This window comes from Scatophagus argus, chromosome 11 (genome assembly GCF_020382885.2).
Source record: "Scatophagus argus isolate fScaArg1 chromosome 11, fScaArg1.pri, whole genome shotgun sequence".
Classification (NCBI taxonomy): Eukaryota; Metazoa; Chordata; class Actinopteri; family Scatophagidae; genus Scatophagus; species Scatophagus argus.
Window position 1 is genome coordinate 9,727,814 of NC_058503.1, and position 21,286 is coordinate 9,749,099.

Below are 21,286 nucleotides of genomic sequence, written 5' to 3' on the forward strand. Positions count from 1 at the left end.
GTCTGTACTAGAACACACGTTGTGACCACGAATAAAAAATAAGAAAACATTTGTCATGATGGTTTCCCAGAGCCCAAAGTGATGTCCTCACATCGCTACTTTTACTAGTCTAAAAGCTGAAGACTTTTTTCAGCTGAAGCTGAAAACTAATAATAGATAATAATATAAAAATAACAACTTAAAATTAAGATAATTAATTTTAATTAATTATAATTAATGTTTACAAAAATAGTTGTAGTTTCCTGAGGACTTGCTTTAACCCTGGGCTAAACCTAACCTTGCCTTTACCTTAAGCCAAAACAGCCACCTAAAGATTTTGTGATCTTTTGATTTTGATTGATTGATTTTGACAACTGCGAACAGATTTATGTCCCCACAACAAGAGTAAAACATGTACACACACACACACACACACACACACACACACACACACACACACACACACACACACACACACACTTTCCTACCATTTGTGGCTGTTAAAGAGTTTATTTGAGTGGCTTGTTTAGTATTCAAGAAATGTGTCATAATATTTCCAGCACTTAAATTAATGGAACAGTTTTCCATTAACAGTTCTTATTTGTCATGACTACAAATGTAATGAAAACCTACATCATACTTGGAAATATGCTTTTGTCTTACCCAGTTTTGTCATCAATTTTATGTCTGTGAATTTGAGAGTTGGGATGTACAAAAGCTTAATGAAAGGCTGTAAGGAGGAAGACATCATTACACCAGCTATGTCAAAAGTGCCTAGCATTTTATCTTTTGTATATGCACATATATGTAAATAAATCAAATATTTTTAAAGGGTGACATTGTAGATTTAGGAACCTTTATTGTACACATTCAGCCCATTCTATGTGAAAGTCTTATTATTATGAGAACAAGCATATAAATTCTCCTTCTTCACATCTGACTCAAATGGACACAGCAGGAACACGGCATCATAAAGAGCTTACCGCTGTGCTCCACTTATTATCAGGCATCAGCTGTTCTATGGGCTGGGAATCTGTTTCATAACTGGACAGTTCAGTTGATTTGATGGGATTATTAAAGGATGACACAGAGTCAATGGGAGTCACTGGCATTATTAACAAACCAAAATGTCATTTGAGGAATCTGTTGATGAATAGCTACATTATATATTACAGATCTTGTGTCAGGAGTTCAGGGCTATGGATGCAGCAGAAAGCAAGTATTCAGAAAATGGATCTTTATTGTGGCTGGGTGCCAACTCTCTTCAGACGTTTTCTTGCAAATATTAGTTTGCACAAAAAAAATCTCCCTGCAGCCCACATCTTTACAAAATGACATGCAAATCCACCTGGAATTGAGATATACTGCTTTCTCAGACCCAGACAAAATGTGGTGAAGCTCTGTACTTCTCCAACACCACTGACAGAGCTACCGTGTCCATATGTTTGTTGTCCAGATGAGGTGGAAACCAAACATCTCTGTCACCCACCATACACACACCTGCATGCACATGTAGACATACAGACCCAGCACAATCTCTGCGTCCTTCCTCATTCCCATCAACTCATCACCATGGTAGCACTTCAAACAGCTCTGAAGCTCTGATGTGTCATGAAAGCTTCAGGCCTTGGAGAGTGACCCCACATGAACACTGGCAGACCATGTAAACATACATTAGCCTATATATTTGCATGTTTTGTTTCAGACATTAACTCTTCCTTAAGTTGGACAAGAGACATGATCACTTACACAAGCGAATGGACACAGCTTCCAGACCAAATGCTTCCACCCTGCTCTCTTTACTGGGGAAACTAAAGCTCATAGTCTGACACAGAGGAGACCAAAGCCTACCAAGAGAAATACACAGTCACAGCTGGGACTACACATAATACAGTCTCTATGCTTGACTCAGAATTGTTCAGAATTAATGTTTCCCATTATTCACTTTGATAAACAGTAAATTTATCAAATTCAGTTCGCCATGTCACTATTTGTCAAACTACTTCAGCTGTCCTGATCTTTTGCCTCCATATTGCCTCCAGTTTGACTTCCTCTGATTGGATGGTCACTGGCCAACAATTAAGGCAATGTGATGATTGTCTAAAAATAGAATAAAAATAGTGTAAATATGTGTGCTTGTAACTTCAATGTAGCATACCCAGATAGGAAATTTATGTCTGTCTCTCAGACCTTGTGAAACCTCACAAATCCTCATTAGACATTTCACAAAATATTTCTACAGCTACAAAAACCTTTACATGTGCAAATTACATCTCTGCACAAAATCTTTTCACAGCTGCAAAACCTTACGAGACATTCAGAAAATTGGTGAGATTTTTTTTTCTTTACAAATTCACACATTCAGATTTGTGCATGCATTTTTGTTTCGCATGCACGCAAAAGGTGACATGCAGCTTCAGGCTTTGAAATTATTTTTGAACATTATTCAACCCCTATTTGCTCCCACATAAGTAGTCCTAAGGATGGAAGGATTGTGCATTTCATTGTGGAAGGTTCCTGGGAACAAAAAAGTTCACTCTGTGTCTATACATGGCATTTCTGACGTGAGACTAAGAGGCTGAAAAATGAATGGACAATATACGAATGACAGTTTTTGTTACCAAAAATGCATCGAAAATATGAGTACTACAATAGTACAGAAACTGCACTCATCTATGTATTACCAATGACTACCATTTGTTAGACTTAAATTTGATAAATGTAGAGCTCAATATTTATGCTGACCTTAGAAAGGTCTGCATATCTTTGGAAAATAATGAAGAGTGGGAGCCGCATGCCATCAAATTCTTCTCTCCAATACGACTGTGTGCCTCCTGAGAATTAAAAATTTCAAAACTAGGATAAAAAGCTCTGTCCAATTACCGACTCCCCTCTTTCAAACTCTACTCTACCACTTTTAGCTCACAATGAACACATAAATGTGAAAAATCACTGAGCGAGACCGCTGAAATTCTGTTGAGCCCTTTGAAGCACCTCTTGACTTTGCCTTACATCAGTGCTCGTCAGTGAACAAAATGTTTTAACATCGATGTCCAGCCACAGTTAATTTTGCGATTATTATAGCTGATGGTGTGCTCGCTGCATCACAGTCACTGCAGAGCTCACAGGTCACACAGATGGGATGGACGAAAGATTTAAAAGTTAGTGGGTAATGGGGTAAAACGTTGTCGTCTGTCCAGCTCTCTGCTAACGGATGGCTAGTTTTAGAACAGACTAATCCCACACATAAACACACACGCATACACACGTGTACACACACACACACACACGCATGTATGTATAATCAGACAGACGCTCACTGCCAGGTTGATGTAACAAGCAGTTTTTAGTTGTCTTAAAAGAAGTGAAGGGATTAAATTTACTGACACACTCCACTGTCTCTATCGCTCTTTCTCTCTCTCTCTCTCTCACACACACACACACACACACACACACACACACACATTAGCACATGCACACGCATACGCAGGTCACACAGAGCATCAGTGATTAGACCCAAATGGAGCTCAGCCCTGACTGATAGCATCTGTTTCTAATGCCATCTGTCGCAGACGTTGGACACTGGCTGATGATGGACCGACCGCATCTACAATAAATAGACTGAGAGCATTCACTGTGAGACTGGCATAACATTGTTTCTGTCATGCATAAAGGCATGAATGCATTTTTTTGTTTTTGTTAAATCAAGATGCAAAACTGCCAAAGGTGTGATCTTGACAACCTGTAAACTGGTTCCTAAAGACCCAGCACCAACATATATATTGACTGGTTTCCAAGTGTCTCTGGCCTTTTTCACTGAAGACATTTTGTCATGTCACTGTAGAAAATGCCACACTGTTATGATATTCTGGGACACATGAATAGAACAGACAGCTGTTGTCAATGTCATTGCTGGTACTTCTACTATGAAGTTTAAATAGCTACGTTGAAAGAGTTGTTAACAATAAAATACACAATATACAAAAGTCAAAGGGAAAGGGAAAATGTTCAATATCGAAAATACAGGGTGCATATGATTAGCTATGCACAACTAGAGATTTGATGAGAGCACTGATTTTATTGAGTTACATTCACTTCACCTCTTGCATCATCTGACTGCATCGCTAGGCCTTCACTACAGCCTTATTATGGACAAACTGGTTGTTTCTTGGTTGTGTAACTCTACAGTAAACAAGAAATGAAATGATCAATTTGTCAAATGTAAGTCAAGATCTAATAACTTGTCTATAACTGTCAATTGAAAAAAATATTGTTTACAATCGTTAATTCCTCCTGTAATAAATTTTAAAGCTAGACAAAAACGGTCAGAATAAATCTGTTTGTGCTGCACCTAATAAATAAAGCTCCATTATAAATCCTGCAACTGTTTCCCAAACCAATTTTCTTCTTCTGCAAACCTGCACTGAGACTAATTTTGTGTTCTGAGTTAATGTGGCTGAACATCTTCAGTATCATGACGTAGATGGTGACGTTTCCCTCTCAGAACTTCACGAAAAAACGCAGATGACGACTTTAAAATCTGATTAATTTAAACTGACTGGTCCGTACATGTGATTCACTAATAGCAGAGAGCTTGACTGCATGCCTGGCGTTCATTAGACAAGCCACAGCTCTCATAATATGTAGGCTATTCACTGTGTCTGCCCAGGAACACACCTAGGGGACGGCTGCCTCAGAAGTAATCAGCATCTGCGGCCTCAGGGGAACCGGTTCTAACAATGAATCACATACTGTAAACAACATACTACACCGAGAGTGTAAGTAACCATCATAATAGGAAATGAAACCATCAGTCATGAATCTAATGGTTGCTCTGTCATGGACATTTATAACAATGATGTTTATCTTTCATCTGCCCTGACTTCCTTTTAGAATAACCCTACCCACCAAAACCCTCTGACACACACACACATGCAAATAAATATGCACTTTTCAGACCTATAGACTTCACACAGCTGATAGGAGGATATGAACCTTTTCATAGAAATGGCACGACTGATCCTGATTAATTCATTAGCCAAGGTTGAACCTTCACCTTAAATCGAAAGGTGTGCAGGAAAGCGGGAGCATGACACAGAATATGACACAACGTGGAGGGCAAAGGCATTTCCGCCTATATGTGTACATTACGCTGGATATTTCCATGCACTGCTGATGGCAGGGTGAAATCCATAAAGACATCACATGATGATGGAGCTTGAATAATATTGCAAGAGTCCATTGTGATAAATATAAAGAGCTCTGCAGCTACAAAATAAAGACTTATGCTAAGTAACTTATGCTAACTTAAGCTAATGAATGATTTGTTTTTCTTATTTGTGCCAGAAAAAGGAGCCCTATGCTGTCATTTATTTTACTGAGCACAACTCTGAGCAGTTTCTGATTACTACAGCAGAGCACTCCATATGCTCTATATTATTGAAACACATCTTCAAAGCAAAATTATGAAGACGTGGTAAGAAATACAAAATAAACCACACTGTATTTTTACATGCAAGTTACTTTTACTTGGAATTTTACCTCTTGTTAAGTTTCTCCAAGTTTCTAAACAGCTTAATTTGATAAGTTATAAGTTCTGAAATTATTTAAAATTGATAATTCAGGTTGACCCAACTTTAAAATTATAAACATATTATTAATTAATGATAAAAGATGACTTAATCTACCAACTCAGAAGTCTTACTGGCTTATAGGGACAATGCAAGCCTCATGCCCTGTCAGATTCTGACAGTTTAAGATTAGACTTAGCTTTATTTTTGATTTGTTTTTTCCAAAACACCTCCATTCATTCCATACAATCAATAGGACATGGCCTCGGTGGACATTACCAAGCATAATGTGAGATGTATTATCTACTATTTTTCCGCTTACATGCCAACACCTGATGGTGATCGCCCTTGTCCCTTGGGCAAATAAATTTCAAAAATGTATTTCCAGTATTCTTACCCTTATTTTTAAAATGTTTTTCATGATGCATCCTTTGCCTTCACTACCCCTGTAGTTGCACAGCTTTACAGTGGGTAAATTGCACTTCCAATTAAAACTTGGTTTCTTTACTGTAAACATAAATGAAACTGAAAACAGTACTAGAAGTAGAAACCAGAAGCGTTTGCTACTAGCAACAAAATATTGAACTGAAACTAACTGCTGCTGGAGAATGATGTGCAGACAAAGATATTAATCAGAAAGATAAAACAGAAACTGTAGACATATTTATTCTGGTTGACTTATGTCCCTGAAGTTAAATTACTGTGTTCTTAATGCAAAGAAAATCTAATACAGAGAAAGCAGAGAATGTCCTGAATTCAGGAGCAAAGGTTCAATCAGTTTGATTGTTTTTCGTTTTTTTTCACCTTACATTACATGGGCAGGCAACCAATGGTTGATATTTTTTTCTGCTCTGTGATGTTTTTACATCATTATGCTACTGGCATTGTCCAATTTCAGCTGCACCTGTAATAAGATTGATATCATCTGATTCTAAATGTGTCTTCAAGGTTATTCTGCCAATGTCTTTTGTAACGAATTGGATTTATAAGCTATTTTTAGTCCAAATTTCTTGATATGAAAAAAAAAATAATCACATTGTTATTCAGTTCCACGTGCAAACAAGATAAGATTCAAGATGTGAAATAACCTTTGCACACAAAAATGTTGTACATGTCAGCCCACAACAATGTCAGCAAGGCAAAAATGGCCATGATGTTTGATGAAGGGCTGGTGAATTAAAGTTCAGCTGTTCTCTTGCACAGCCTGTCACTATGTCTGCCTATGTTACAGCTGAGTCTTGCAGTGCTGTGCCAGCAATCGGGAGAGAATAACAGCAAAGGGTGATGAACAAACAGCAACTTAGAAAGGTTCATCCTGTTTGGAGTCAGCAGATGACACTTGCGTGGCATGACTATAGTCATTTTCAAAGTTCTGTTACTGTAGATGTATACCTCCTTGGGTGCTAAGATTGTTGTCGGAAATGGGCAGTCACATAACTTCCAATATAGATGGTTTGCAGCACTGAAATGAATGATGTTGTTGGGAGGAAGGTCTCCTTATCTGCCTGCAGAGAGTCTATCTTTTTTAATCAATAAAATCAATTTTCTAGGTTTTGAATGTGTTTAAGGTTTTTGCTTTTTTGTGTTACACATAGCAACGCTGCTTAAATTTTCTTTATAAATATACATAGCATGGTCAGTGTCAAAAAAAAAAAGCTTGCAACTAACTTGAGGGGTAACTAACGCTAGAGGGGTAAGGAGCCCTCTAGCGTAACTTTTGCATGGGTTGGGTCATGTTACTGATGATAAACATGCAATAGCTGGTTAGACTTTCAAAATAAAACTCCTTGAAAAGCATTTTGCATATTATGACTTTCCAACTCATTTGGAGTTCTGGTTAGGTTTAGCCACCAAAACTACTATGTTTAGAAAAAAGGTAAATAAATAAGTAGGTAACCTAAAATGAGTCATGTCACTTACATGACCTGTGGTACATAACGCACAGAAGCTAAAAACAAGTTGACTTTGACATATGATCACTGACTCAATCTCTAGTCTTCTGTGTTTGGCCGACCACCTCAACCACTTCCTGACTTTGCTCACTGTTTGTACTACAGCATGAGTTTCAGAGGGAACTGTAGTTACTAAAAGGGTAAAGGTGTTTTTAAAATGGTAACAAGCTCAAGAAAGCTATAGCAGCTAAAAAAAAATAAAAAAAGATTTAAAAAAATGGGGGGGTATCAGGAGTTGTGAAATACACTTTAAACCAGAGGTAAAATGCAAATAAATGCTGGCCTTTGACATGTTTTTGTAATTCTCCACAAACACCAGACTGCATAAATTAATTACAAACAAACAGGAAAAATATGAGAACAATATATTGGCAGACAAATGACCCTTCAGTCTGGAATGTAGTTCATCCTCAGAACCAATTGAATTTGAAAGGTGGATGACCAAATGGAAACAGATGTTTGCTCAGTGGTGTAAAAATATGAACTGATATTATGAAATACTTCTAAGCAGCTTGGTGAGTAAAAATAGCGACGAGTTTATTTGCTCTGACCCCTACTGTGCTCAAAGTGCAGTACACTCCCCATCCCAGACCTTCTAAATATCAGTTCTGGCAGCACAGTTTGGCTCTCCCCTCACTCTTTTCATTTGCAGCAAACATCTGGTTCATTACTCCAGTCCAAGATTTTTGGCTTTTGATACATAAATCACCTGCACTATCAGCTGCCTGCTGCTAAAAAAACTCATCAGACTCTGATCATAACAGCTTGATTTTTTTTTTTTTGCTTGATTTGCACTTTTGAGCTCACATTCTATTATTATGTTCAGAATAGATGTGCTTTTTCTTATTCTCTGCTTTTTATGTCTCTGAGTCACTTGTTTAATTTTGGTTAGTTTATGAACTTTCACTTTATGTGTACATGGACACACACATGAATGTATACAGAATGTGATATGTATGATTGTGAACACGAGGCAAAGGACACTCCTGGACACATTCCCATTTCTTCTGCTTGCTGTATTTAGCCACCAGTTAAGCCCTGTTAGATCAGTGTATCAACAGGGGATTCTAGTCAGTTAAGCTGCTATGGTTGGACGCCTACCCATCAAGGCTGAGCATTGTCTGTATCACACACTTTTCCATTCAGAAGTGGAAACTTTATCACTTTCCCAGCCCTTATCAAAATCTGCAGTGTTACTATCAGTGTTTTCCATCAGAGAGGCTGGTGAAAGGTCCCAAGGCCAGGCTATTGTTGTGCTTTGGAGAGCAGACAGAACACAGAGGCTGTGTTACAATAAGTCTCCATGGCAGGCGTCTAATTCACCTGGGACACCCCAATATTCATGTCCTCGAAAACTTGAACAAACACCTACTTATCATTTTGCTAAATGTAAACCAAAATTAATCCACTGTTTGAGATTGAGGTCTTTTTTTCCGACAGTTGTCATCAAATAATAACACACTTATTCAAAAAACACTAAAGATGAAGTAAGGAAAAGCCACAATATGCACAACATTTATACACATTTACATTCATACCCAATTTAAAGTAACTGATCGAATTCAGCAGAGGTCCAGCAACTGGTACTAGTAGTCTCACAAATAGTGAAATGGAGATCAACTCAGTGACACCTGTGTCTGGAAGGTCTTGTCACTGGTTAATCAGTATTCCTGGCTACAATTACACTGTGAAGACAAAAGAACACTCCAAGTAACTCCAAGAAAAGGTTATTGAAAAGTATAAGTCTGGGGATGGATAAAAAACAATTTCCAAGTCAGTGAACTGAACTCTCACTGGAGTTTAGTTAAATCCATCAATAAGAAACGGGAGGGATTGACACATATGTAAATCTGACTAGAGCAGGCCGTCTTCACAAACTGAGTGACCATACAAGAAGGTAACTAGTGAGGGAGGCCACCAAGACAATGATTAATCTGAAGTTTAGAGTTTGTGAGTTCAAGGCTTCAGCAGCTGAGATGGGAGAGACTATGGATACAACAACTGTTCTTCACCAGTCAGCATTTTATGGGAGAAAGCCACCGCTGAAGAAAGCTCATACTAAATCCTAACTAGAGTTTACCCAAAGGTTTGGCAGACATCAAACACTGCACATCACCACAAACACTCACCCTGATTCAGTCTTCAAGATACCTGCGACTCTCCCGAGTCATTAAGCACACAGCAAAAGCTTCACAGAAATGATTTAAAGACAACAAGGTGAATCGTTTGGATGGAGAAAGTATAAAATGTCCTTCATTTGAGTTTCTTCTGTTTTTTTGTTTTTTTTCCTGTCATGATTATGTTTCATCTTAATATCTGGTTACTTGTGCTATCTCAACACCTTCAGATAAATAAAATCGTTTATTTTAGCGGTTGTAAAGACAAGTGGACAAAAAAACAAGTGGAAAAAAGTGAAAACTTGCAGCACTGAAATCAAATCAAACATAAGCAGGAAGTGAGGTCAAATGGGTCAGAAATGGAAAATGCAGCTTGCAAAGACACAAAGGGGAGACAGACAGATAAAAACCAAAGACAACACCTCAACTGTTGGCATCATCCTTGTTGGTTTTTCACAAGCGCTCTGTTTTATTGCAACATTGACTGTAGTGAGAGGCACTGATGGGAAGTCAGCAATTAGCGGTGATAGATTTGATTACCTGAGTTGTCAACCTGCAGTGTGACCGTAAAAACAGTCTGCAGTCATCCACACCTACAAGCACATGGAGGAGAGATGAGGTGAAGGTTAATTGAAGGTTTATGAGATTTTTCATGCCTGAGGCAGAAAGCATATATTAATATTTAATTAAAATAGGATACCCTGGCTCAGGCATCATGCCAGTGACATTCATGATTTAATAGACTCAACTTATTAGTTCATGAAGCATTGTGACCCCCTTGTTTATACATTAATATTATTATTTCTATTTTATTTATTGTTACTCCTTGGCCTTTAGACTTCTAATGTTGGTTGGAGCAATTGTAACAACCCAATTTCCCCCAAGGATCAATAAAGTACTTCTGATTCTGATTGAAACAACCTTTTGGACTTGTATTTGGAGCTGCAAAGTTTTATGGTGAAGCAGAGTTTCAGAGGATCAGCTTTGGGTCTCCAGGTAATAGACAGATCTGAGCATGTTAGCAAATGTTCTCTGTGCTCGTATGTGTTTGTGTATTATCTGGGTGTATGATGTCTGTGCATGATTTGCTCAGCACTAAATTAACTACTGATTTCCCTTTGGTAGAGATGGTCTCACTCTTTGATTAACATGTTAGGATTCAGCCCTGTCGTTGCCGTTTACCCACATCCCACAGGCAGACAGAGAAGAACACCTGCCAGTGTCACTTTCTTATTCCTCTCTCTTCCTCTCGTTCCCTCCATCAGACTGCATCAGTAGTCGTTGGGGAATGGGGTGCAGGTGACATCAGTAATTACCTGTAATTATTTTGATGAGATGAATTCCTTTCTAATGTGAGGATTTCAGTGTGTGTGTGTGTGTGTGTGTGTGTGTGTGTGTCTGCATGGGCACACCAACATACAATCATTTTGGTGTGTGTGTGTGTGTGTATATATATCTCTCTCTCTCTCTGGACACTAATTAATTCAATGTCAATTTAACTGGCTGGCTTATTCATTATAATCGTATAATGTAGAAGAAGAGTCAAAGTTTCATTTATCATCTTTCATCTTTTAACCCTAAAATTTGACTTATTTCATTAACAACTTGACCTTTCTGAAGTGGTGTAATGCAGACGTAGGATATGAAACAAGTCTAATGTTGTTTCTGCTGTTGCAACATCCAAAGCAAACTCGATAAGGCTCACTCCACAAAGCAAAAAATGTTTGCCTTCCGCAGGACCTCCTGGACCACAAAGCTGAGCCACAGGTTTTTTGTTTCTGTCTTGGCAGAATCATACAAGCTCAAGTACATGATGAGTGTTTTGTACTTATGCTCTATCAGATGAAGTTATTAAACCATCTTCTTCACTCTGGATTACTTTACAGTAATCTCGCTTTTATCCCTCAGTGTCTATATGATCTGTCTGTCATTTACAGAATGGTGTTCAGTATGCAGCAGCTGGACAGTCATTTACCTTTCAGGAAGCTAACTGCAGAAAATATGTGATGCATTATGAGGTTGTTTGCTCTGCTCAGACTGTTGGTTGATCCATTTCATCTGATATATATAGATATATTAAAAAAGAAAAAGAGAGGGTGCAACTCTTCTAATTAATTTTAGTCTAATTAAAGACAAAAATGTTACGAAGGACCTATAGCAATTGAAAGTAATCCAAATAACCCATGAAAACATTTTTTTCCAATGTTTTCATGGGTTATGAGAAATTGAAAATGTTCCTGCACCCACTCTGGCGCAGGAACATTTTCAATTGTGTGAAACTGTTTGTGGAAAATGGGTAATACATTTATCTCTCACGGCTACAAAACATATTGTCTCATAGTGATAGTAATATACAGTCAATCAATGATGTAAATAAGCATGCCAGTATATACACAATTGATTCAAATGAGTGCAAATACACAGATCTTCAAACAGAATACAACATTTAGGTTTGGAACAACCTAAATGTCATCTGTCTAACCTCTCTGTCTCAGAGAGGTTGGTCTGAACCTCCTTAAATCCTACTCCTCCCATAAGACAACTGCACATCACAAATAAGGTTAACACACTGACATATGTCTCAGAGTGACAGTCACACTTTAGGGCAACGTCACAATTTATATGGAAATTTGGCATTCAAACATTCAGCTCTTAAATGAAAAGAAATACTATGTTTTGGGTATCAGAGATTCTCTAAATCTTCCGTAGGCTTGAATGTTGGACGTGTTTGTGTTTGCTCCTTTGCAGAGGGCTGTAACTGCGGTCAGTGACTGTAATCGGAAATGATAATGGATTCTGAAGCAATCTCAATATTTCAAACCTCATCCAAACATTCACATTTCATCCAGAGTATAATTTTTCTACCAGTGCGTCATACATTTTCCCTTCAGTACAGCTAAAAACACAGCTTCAGTGTCGCACACCATGTGAATAACCTGAGATCTGCTGGAATTTGCATATTTAACGATTTGTTGGTGAAGCTGTGATTATTTGGAACTTATTTGGAATATAGATCAACAGCTTTCCAGCTGTGGCAGCTTTGTTAGCAGTTTGCTTTGCCTTCATTCTTGAAAAGAAGAGAGAATAAGTCAGTTGAAAACAATTTATTGCCACAATTATTTATTTATTGTTTATCAAACTTGATAGTGTGTAAACAAGGTGTGATATTACACAATTTGTAGTTTTACAAAAACAAGGGGAATATGCTGTTATCAAAACACTTTCCATGTCTGGATCTGTTTTCATTGCTGAACGCTTAATCTGGCCATTATAAATGTTTCCACCTGTTTGATTTAAACAATGCACACGGCAACCTTTTTCATCCGTTAAGTGGATCTACAACTTCCTATCCAGACTTTTCACATTTTCTAACCATTGTCTGAACATCCTCTGGAAAGAGGAAACAGCACATGTAATTAATGTGCAGACCATAGACACAGTAAGAAAGAGCATCCATCATCATGTTTTCTGACCCTGCCCCTCAGGCTCAGGCTAACATCCCATTGCTTGATCTACTAAACCTTTGTTAGGTTTTTTTCACCAGGTGCTCCACCTGGAGAGTACCTTCCTTCAACTCCGCAAGTACAGCAGGGTCCAATTAGTTGGAGTTAAAGATCCTAGCAGGCTGGAGAAGACGTCAGTTAATGCCGGATGATCTTGGCAAGATTGAAAAGATCTACACTGGAAGGGTATTGGGTAAGGACCAGGGACAGGGAGAATGTTGATGTAAGTCAAGCATAGGTTGAAGTTCTGAAGTATCAGGAGAACTCAGTTACAGGAGCAAATGGAGGCATTCATATAGCCTGAGTGGGAAATTCTCATGGCCTTTGACAACAGATGATCAGTTGGAATTAAAAACGTTAGATAAGATATTTCTACCACGTTTCCAAGATGGCTGCAGTTACAATGTCTTCTGTTCTGCTTTGTCACAGATGATTGCTTTGATCTGTTTTTCAGAGGTTAATAAAAACTTTTACTTTTCTCACATTTAAATGCAGTCAGTTTGCAGATATTCCAGTAAACATTTCTAATTTCACTTTTCAAATTCCTTAAACAGCCTACAAAACTATAGTATATATACTGGAGTGGATTATAGGCAGGAAATGCAAGGGATCCGTAATGGATTTTAAAGTAGTAGGTTTGAAAATAAGAGAGCTCAGTCTTCTCTGAGGTAGGCTTTTAGCCATGTGGTAATAATGTCTACATGAAGCTCCATCAGGTCTGTAGAATTGCTGTACTCTGCATTAAAGCTCACTCTTTTCTCTATTTCTGTGGCTGTCAAGAGTGCTCTGTCCATTTTTCCATCCTGTCTTTTAATGTGGCAATTAGGTGATAGAAGACATCAGCAGACATCACTGACCAACCATCCCTACATGCCCCTTTTTCCTTTTCTCAGATCTGCTGTCCCTTTAATGAAGGTTTTGGTTCCCTGTCTTTTTACTTCGTTTCTGTTCTTCTACACCTGGATTTGATAGACATGTCAAATACCTGAGTAGAAATAGAACAAGAATAATGTGCTTACATCAACGTCACTTCCAGTTCAAGTTCTGTTGCTATGAGATTTTCTTCCCTTTATTTTTTAAATTTCATCAATACATGTGTTCAACTGAAGCTTCTTACCATTCCTTAACCTTCTTAAAAATGATATTTTCTGATCCATGTCTGCAGTTATTGTTTGCCTCTAGGTTAAAATTTATGTTCATTTACACCCATATTCATCATCATTCATCATCTATCTATCACAGTTTTATTTTATGTATTTATGAGTCAAATTTACAATAATGCCTCTCACACAGTATGCGGCAGACATAATACGCATGTGCTATTATTTATCTAAGCTTTTCTACGCCTGATGAGAAGCTTGCATCCCACCACAGTGACACAAACAAAAGATGTCATTTCCCCCCCTTTGTCACAGAGTTAGTTGCTAAGTTACTGAAATCGACTATTGAAATATTCCATTCAAAAACAAGTCTACCGAAAGAAAGGCTCTACGTTTCTCTTTCTCGTATTTGTTCTCTGGGGGGTCTTTTTGTCCTTCCTTAAACTGCCTGCTGCCGTGTCAGAGTTATGTGAGTCAATAATGTTGCTTTGTGTGTGTGTGTGTGTGTGTGTGTGAGCGTATTTTTCTTCCTGTTTGGCTGTTAGCATGCTACTCTGTGCCCATCAGCATGATAACTTGCCTGTATTTCTGTCACTTTGTCAGACCCTGTGGTTGTTTGCCTGCTCGTATGTCATTGTAATCAACTAGCTGTATAAACTGGGCAAACAAAACATGTACAAAAGTAAATGCATAAACAACAGTGCTTCAAATGTACTTCCAGCTGCATGGGTCTGATGGTATGATGGGATAAGGTAATATCTCGGTGGTCTATACACAGTTAACCTTTTAAATACCAAGATGTTATATTTTTATATAATTTATCATTTTATTGCGTTTATTCTCATCAGAAACTTTTAGTATCCACAATATAAATGTGATGAACCACATTTTGTCAGCTGAGGGACAGTCAGACAGGGGATAATGTCATATGTGGTTATTCAGAAGTTTGCAGATGCGCAAAGTCTCAACAATATTCTCAAAGGATCTTGCGTGACTCTTGAACGAAAACAAGTGGGGCTGTAGGTTTTCTGTCTATTTTTATCTATTTCCCTTCCTTGTATTATTGCCTTTTGTTCTGTATCAGAGTCTTGAGATTTTTCTAAAAATACAAGCTCTTAACCTCATTCTGTAGTGTAGTCTGAGCTTTCTGAATGAGCACAAGGGACATTTCATGCACTACAAGAGTTCTTAAGTCGCAAACCATAAAACAGGCTTACAACCAGCTGCATCGGTTGACTGATGTTGTCTCAGGCAGCGGTGAGACAATGAGATACAATCCAGGAGGTCCAGCTTGGGTAACAGATCAGTATTGGAGAGCTGAGAGACTGTAGAAGAGTTTTCATAAGGTTACAAGGTTATAAGGTTACCTTTGAGAATGCAATAAATCAATGAAACATCACCACAACACTTCACCAAATACTGCTTGCCTAACTTGCTGCTGAAAGACAGACAGGGTTATGTTCTGTGCTGTCTTATCATCCTGTCCATATGGGCCATGAGGAGAACCCACCTCATGTGAGGCCCCTGCAGTCCTGTGTTAGCTGAATCAAGTTGGTATCTTTGTCCTTTTTGTTTGTCTATGTTTGCCCATTCAGACTGTTAAACAGGACATGGATATCTAGCAATGGAAATCCACTAATTAGGGGTTTATTATCATTAATAATAATTAATTAATAATTACAGGGACTGGTCAGTCTCCGGGCATGTATATGGACATGTAAGTATTGTTTTAAGATGGTTTTGAAAAAAAAAAACAAAAAAACAAAAAACTGTAATAGCAGGCTTCATGAAGTAAGTAAAAGTCGCCAGGCTGTTTCAGGCTGTTGTATGTAAGCTCTTATAGGATTCTACATTCACAATATCACTCATCCTGTAAGACACGTGTTCATTATGTCAATGTCAATTGTGTGTATCCCATTTGTTATATGTATGTGTGTACAATACATCCTTGTTGTATGGAGGTCACACCCTGTTTTCACAAGATGTGCGTGCAGCCCTCATTTAGCACCAAGGTGTTAAGTTCATTCAGGATTATTTCTGTCCCATGACTTGCCCCAAGGGATGATGAGGGTCACAGGTGAACATGACTACTCATCAGCCTCTTTCACACAGAGAAATGGACAGTTCAGCTAATGTTATTTTAAATAACTAAACTGAGAGGATGTTCAGACCAACGGCAGTCCCTTCACAAAGTCACCACAAGGGTCTGTGTTGGTGTGTACATGTTGCCACAGGATGCGGAATAAAATGCAGATCAAAAAATTGAAAGCTTATGAGACATGAGACATTTATACTTTGTAGCAGGATTGTAAATGTGGAAAATTATCAGGGCATGAATGAATGCTTTTGCTGAATGTTTGCGGTGTCCACAATCAAATCAGTCCACAAACAAAGCTAGGCTACAAGCTTTTTGACATTGCATGTAATTCACAAACTAGTGCTTTCATATTGCACTGTGCTGTGGTAGAAATTGAGCCAGGACAAGCTTTTTAACTGAACTCTCCTGCTTTATAGCTGTGGTCTCATTGAAATCAATGGGGGGTGGATAAAACTTAACAGTTTTTTTTTTTTTTGTTTGTTTGTTTTTTCTTGGAACAACAGGTTGAGGCATAAGACAGCCAATCTGGTGACGTGACAACAGCAATGATGAATGCATCTCTTTCTGAAGCAATCTGCAAGCACAATGAACTGGAAGTAAAATTTCTGAAGTTAATGTTGTTGGCTGATGGATCCAACCGGGAGCAGCTGTTCCAGTCATAAAAATGCTGATTTGGGGGGAAATGTGTTGATGTGTGCCTATATGTAAATATTTGGATGTGGGAATACCTGAGTGTATGTGCCTGCAGGGGTTGTACTCCACAGTGTGGGATGAAGCACAATACAGATGATGGCCTGAGGCCGTGTTTTTGCACATGCAGCAGAAAGCGGCAGCCAAACTATGAATGAAAAAATAAGAAAATAGTTTATATTACTTCTCTTTTCTCTTTGGCTAACAGTATGTTGCAGAATCAAATTTAAGATTTTTAAATTACTTTTGAAAGCCTAAAGTCTATTTTGTTTGGGTCATTTGTTTGTATGTTTTGTTTATGCTGTCTGCATCATTTCACGTGTAACTTCTATATCTGTGACCTGTTCTGAATTTTGTTTGACCCGATTCATTTATTTACAGTTCAGTAATCTCACTTTGTGCGTGTATTTGTTTTTTGTATTCTCCTTGCAAAACACTTTGTCTCATTTTTATAGTGTAGTATTGTATAAGTATAGCATAAGTATACAAATAACCTTTAACATTGTGTTGCTGTTATGTATGCATTGACATCAACCCACTTCTATTTTAGAGGAGAGTGTTCAGTCAGACCTTCCTGACCTTCAATACGGCAATGAGGTGGAGATTGGAGGATGTGCTGCACTGTTGGTAATTGCTCCCTAAAATCTAGTGGCATTGAGCCGCAAAATAAGCTTGCATAAGTTTGATAATATCAGTATTTAGATCCAATGAGAGAGCAATAGTTTTTCATTTCCTTTAAGAAGTGGAAAATAGCAGACAAGAAAACCAATTCTGTTCACTTGGGCCTGAAAGGATTTCTGTCATTATGCACAAGCAGGAATGATGAAATCCCTCGAACTCTGCATTGATTTTTGGGCTGAATGCTCATCCATTCATGAATTAGCTGGCTTTGCTAATTCTTGTCACTGTATTAATAACAAGTACTCTTTTCATCAATAGGCATCCATTCCACAGGACCTTGCCACCTAAATTACATTCAGTTTGCAGCCATTAGCTCTTGATGGAAACACTGTTATTAGTTACACTTTAAATGCTGTCAAGAGATCTGCCATGTGGAAGGGACGGTCAAGTTAACATTGCTAAATCAGCACATCTCTGCTCAGCTCTCGTACATGGGGTCTTCATTGCTCTGCATGATAGAGCGCGCTTGTCGCTGTTTTTATGGCTTTTATGTTTTTCACTGTCCATTAAGGTCAAGTGGTTATTTCAAAGTACCTGATATAGATTTATTTACACTTTACGTGCTGCTGGTGCTATACGGGACAAAGAATAGATATAAGCCCACGTCAAGTTTCATTCCATTAAAAGCACTCTAAGCAGAACTATCCACTAAGGAAAAAATGAGTCAGTGGGAACACTTGTGCACTTTATCTTCTCGAGTTTCAGCATTGCAAAGATCTCACAGCAGATGAAACGGACTCAGATGAGGCCGCATGAATTTGTTGCTCTCATGCTCCTAGTAAACTGGTCTGCAAAATGGTTCCAGATTCATAAAATGCATCCACTGTATTATAATTACAACAGAATGTCAACAAGCAAACCAACAATGTGATATAATTTAACATAGATACTTTATTGCAATTAAATAACATCACACAGAAAAGAAAAAAACAAAACTACTGACTGGATAGTTAACCACTTGTACATACACATTAATCACTGTGTGTATTTGTGTGTGTGTGTGTGTGTGTGTGTATGTGTTTCTGACAGAGAGAGACACAGAGACAGACAGAAAAACAGACAAGATGTGCAACTGTCAGACATGAGGATCACCAATTCAGTAAGCCACAGCAGCCAGAATAAAATCTCAAAGATCACATAAAACAAATGGCTCAAAATCCGCCACCACTTTGTGATCCTAGCTCCTTCTCTCTCTCTCTCAGACACACACACACACACACACACACACACACACACAGAATATACAAATACTAGCCAGATGATCCTCATACCGAGAGATAGCACGTCTGTCCCGTCTGCCAAGTCAGAAACAATGAATAGAGGCTGTAATGACAATCATAATAGCAATGAATCTCCACTGTCATAAGGGAGGTAGACCTGTTGAACCTCCTCCATCTAAAGTATAAACCAGAACGGAAAACTACACATTCCAAACCACAAGTAAACATCTAAGGCCTTATAGCGTCATAGCAGCACAAACATAGACTTGTCAAGATAACAGCGTGGACAGCAGCCAAGAAAAATCACATCAACCATTTTTCACAGATTGTTTTCTCAAAGTTGTCACTGTTTCAGAAAGGACAGTAATCACAGTATGCTCTGTTCTGTTGATGATCCTCAGCATGTCAGAACCAAGAGTGGTTGCCATGTTCTTTTCCATGGATGGTGAAAAAACCCTGGCAAATGCTTTCATCTTCAGCTTTCATTTTGCAAACAACAGTGAATCATGTATACACACAGTAAATGCATGAGGGACACGTGCATGCACACACAGACATACACATACTGTACACTCAAAACACACTTAAGGCAATGGTGGCCTGGCAACTGTGACCGTTGGAGTAGATCTAAATGTGCCCTCGTATGCTTCTCTAAGCCTTCATCCCTGTTCATACCATATGAGCCTACAGCCTGAAAGAGTGGCTTAGAAACATGGAGCACTACAACATACAGTATCACTAAAACACAGGATCGGCTCTTTCCTTCACAGAACATTACAAAGCAAATATACAATAGAGTATTTATTTTCATAACACCTGATTTCAGACAATTCAGAATACTATGTGTATATTAGTAAGGATTTAGATGAGAAGTTTTGGGTGCAGGTTTGGAGCAGATAAAGTTTATATGTACATGTTTTATGCTTTTAAAGAAAGCTTGTGTCTCCACATACTGACATTTACAGGAAGATGTCTGCACTAATCCAAATTCTGTCCCTGAGACAGGAAACACAAACGAAACAATAACCAGATGTTGACTCTTACTCTGTCAACGTCTTTAATCCTCATCATTATGTTCCACAATATTGTCCCTACACCCACTCCACATGGATCATGCTGAAATGACTAACACATCTTCATTATAATACAACCCTGAAGACTGTACATAAGAAACACTGCAACTCGCTGCGCATGTGCACGATAGCTGTCAGTTCTGCTCATCTTGAAGACTCAACAATAAAGATGCTTGATAGCCTTTCAAAAAATGCTGCAGTGTGTTTTCGTTGTGGCTCTTTCAAAGAACAATGAAACCTTTGTTGTTCCAGAAATGGGATTCTCATTTAACAAGTAAATGTGTACAACTAATTAAAAGAGCAACTCCGGATTACTAATCAAGCAATCCTGGCACACAGGACTCCAGATCTCCAGGGTCCCCAAAAACCCCAAATTCTCTGTCACCTATAATTTGATTTGTTTAAGTCACAATAGGTGCAATGCAGTGGGGAATCTGTATCTTACATTGTGTGGCTGTTGAGGTAAGAAGTTTTATTTGCCATTCGGCTACTTCTTATCCTCTTGTCACTGCTGAGCAGATATGTCATGAATGCACCTGTGCAGCCCTGCTGGGCAAATTTGCTCTTCAAATACCAGCTTTACTCACATCAAACAATTATGACCCTGTCCAAAGCACCAACCCCCGTACCTCAGAGATTCCCTCTGCAACACCTGTTGATGGTGTCCTTATCATTCTCTAGCAGCACTCCCCCTGAGCACAGCTGCATCATTTGCCAATGACACTTGTGCCAAAGAATATAGAAACGCGGTAGCAACAAATCCTCACACTTTTATTCAGATGAACAGACTCTACTCATAAGGGGGCTATGGAATAATAAGAAGCTGGGGGACCAAAGGGAGAAATCAATAAACACAACCAGTAAGCTGGTTGTAAGAGCTTTGTGTAGTCTTTATGGTGAGGGGGGTAGTTTAACCAGAAGAGGAGGCATAATAAGAGGGAGGGCTTGTCACTTTGTAAAGGTCACCTCATTGTCTTGACTGACTGATTACTTGTGTGAACGTGAGAGCAGAACCTGATAGTAATCAGTCAACACTTTGTGGTAGAGTCACTTTTACCCATCTTACAATTAAATCTATACACTATAGCATCAATAACAACAGCTTATTTTTAATCCCACCTGAATTTGGAGTATCTTGTTCATCTCACTAAACTTTCTGAAACATTGACATGCTCAGTATGCGTGCTCAGTGTTTAGAATTTGGAATAACCGACTATAAAAAAATTACTCTGCAGCAGTGTGTTTTTCTGGAAATAATATCAAGATAATCTTCAGGCTATTTGGAATTTTTATCAAACACAAC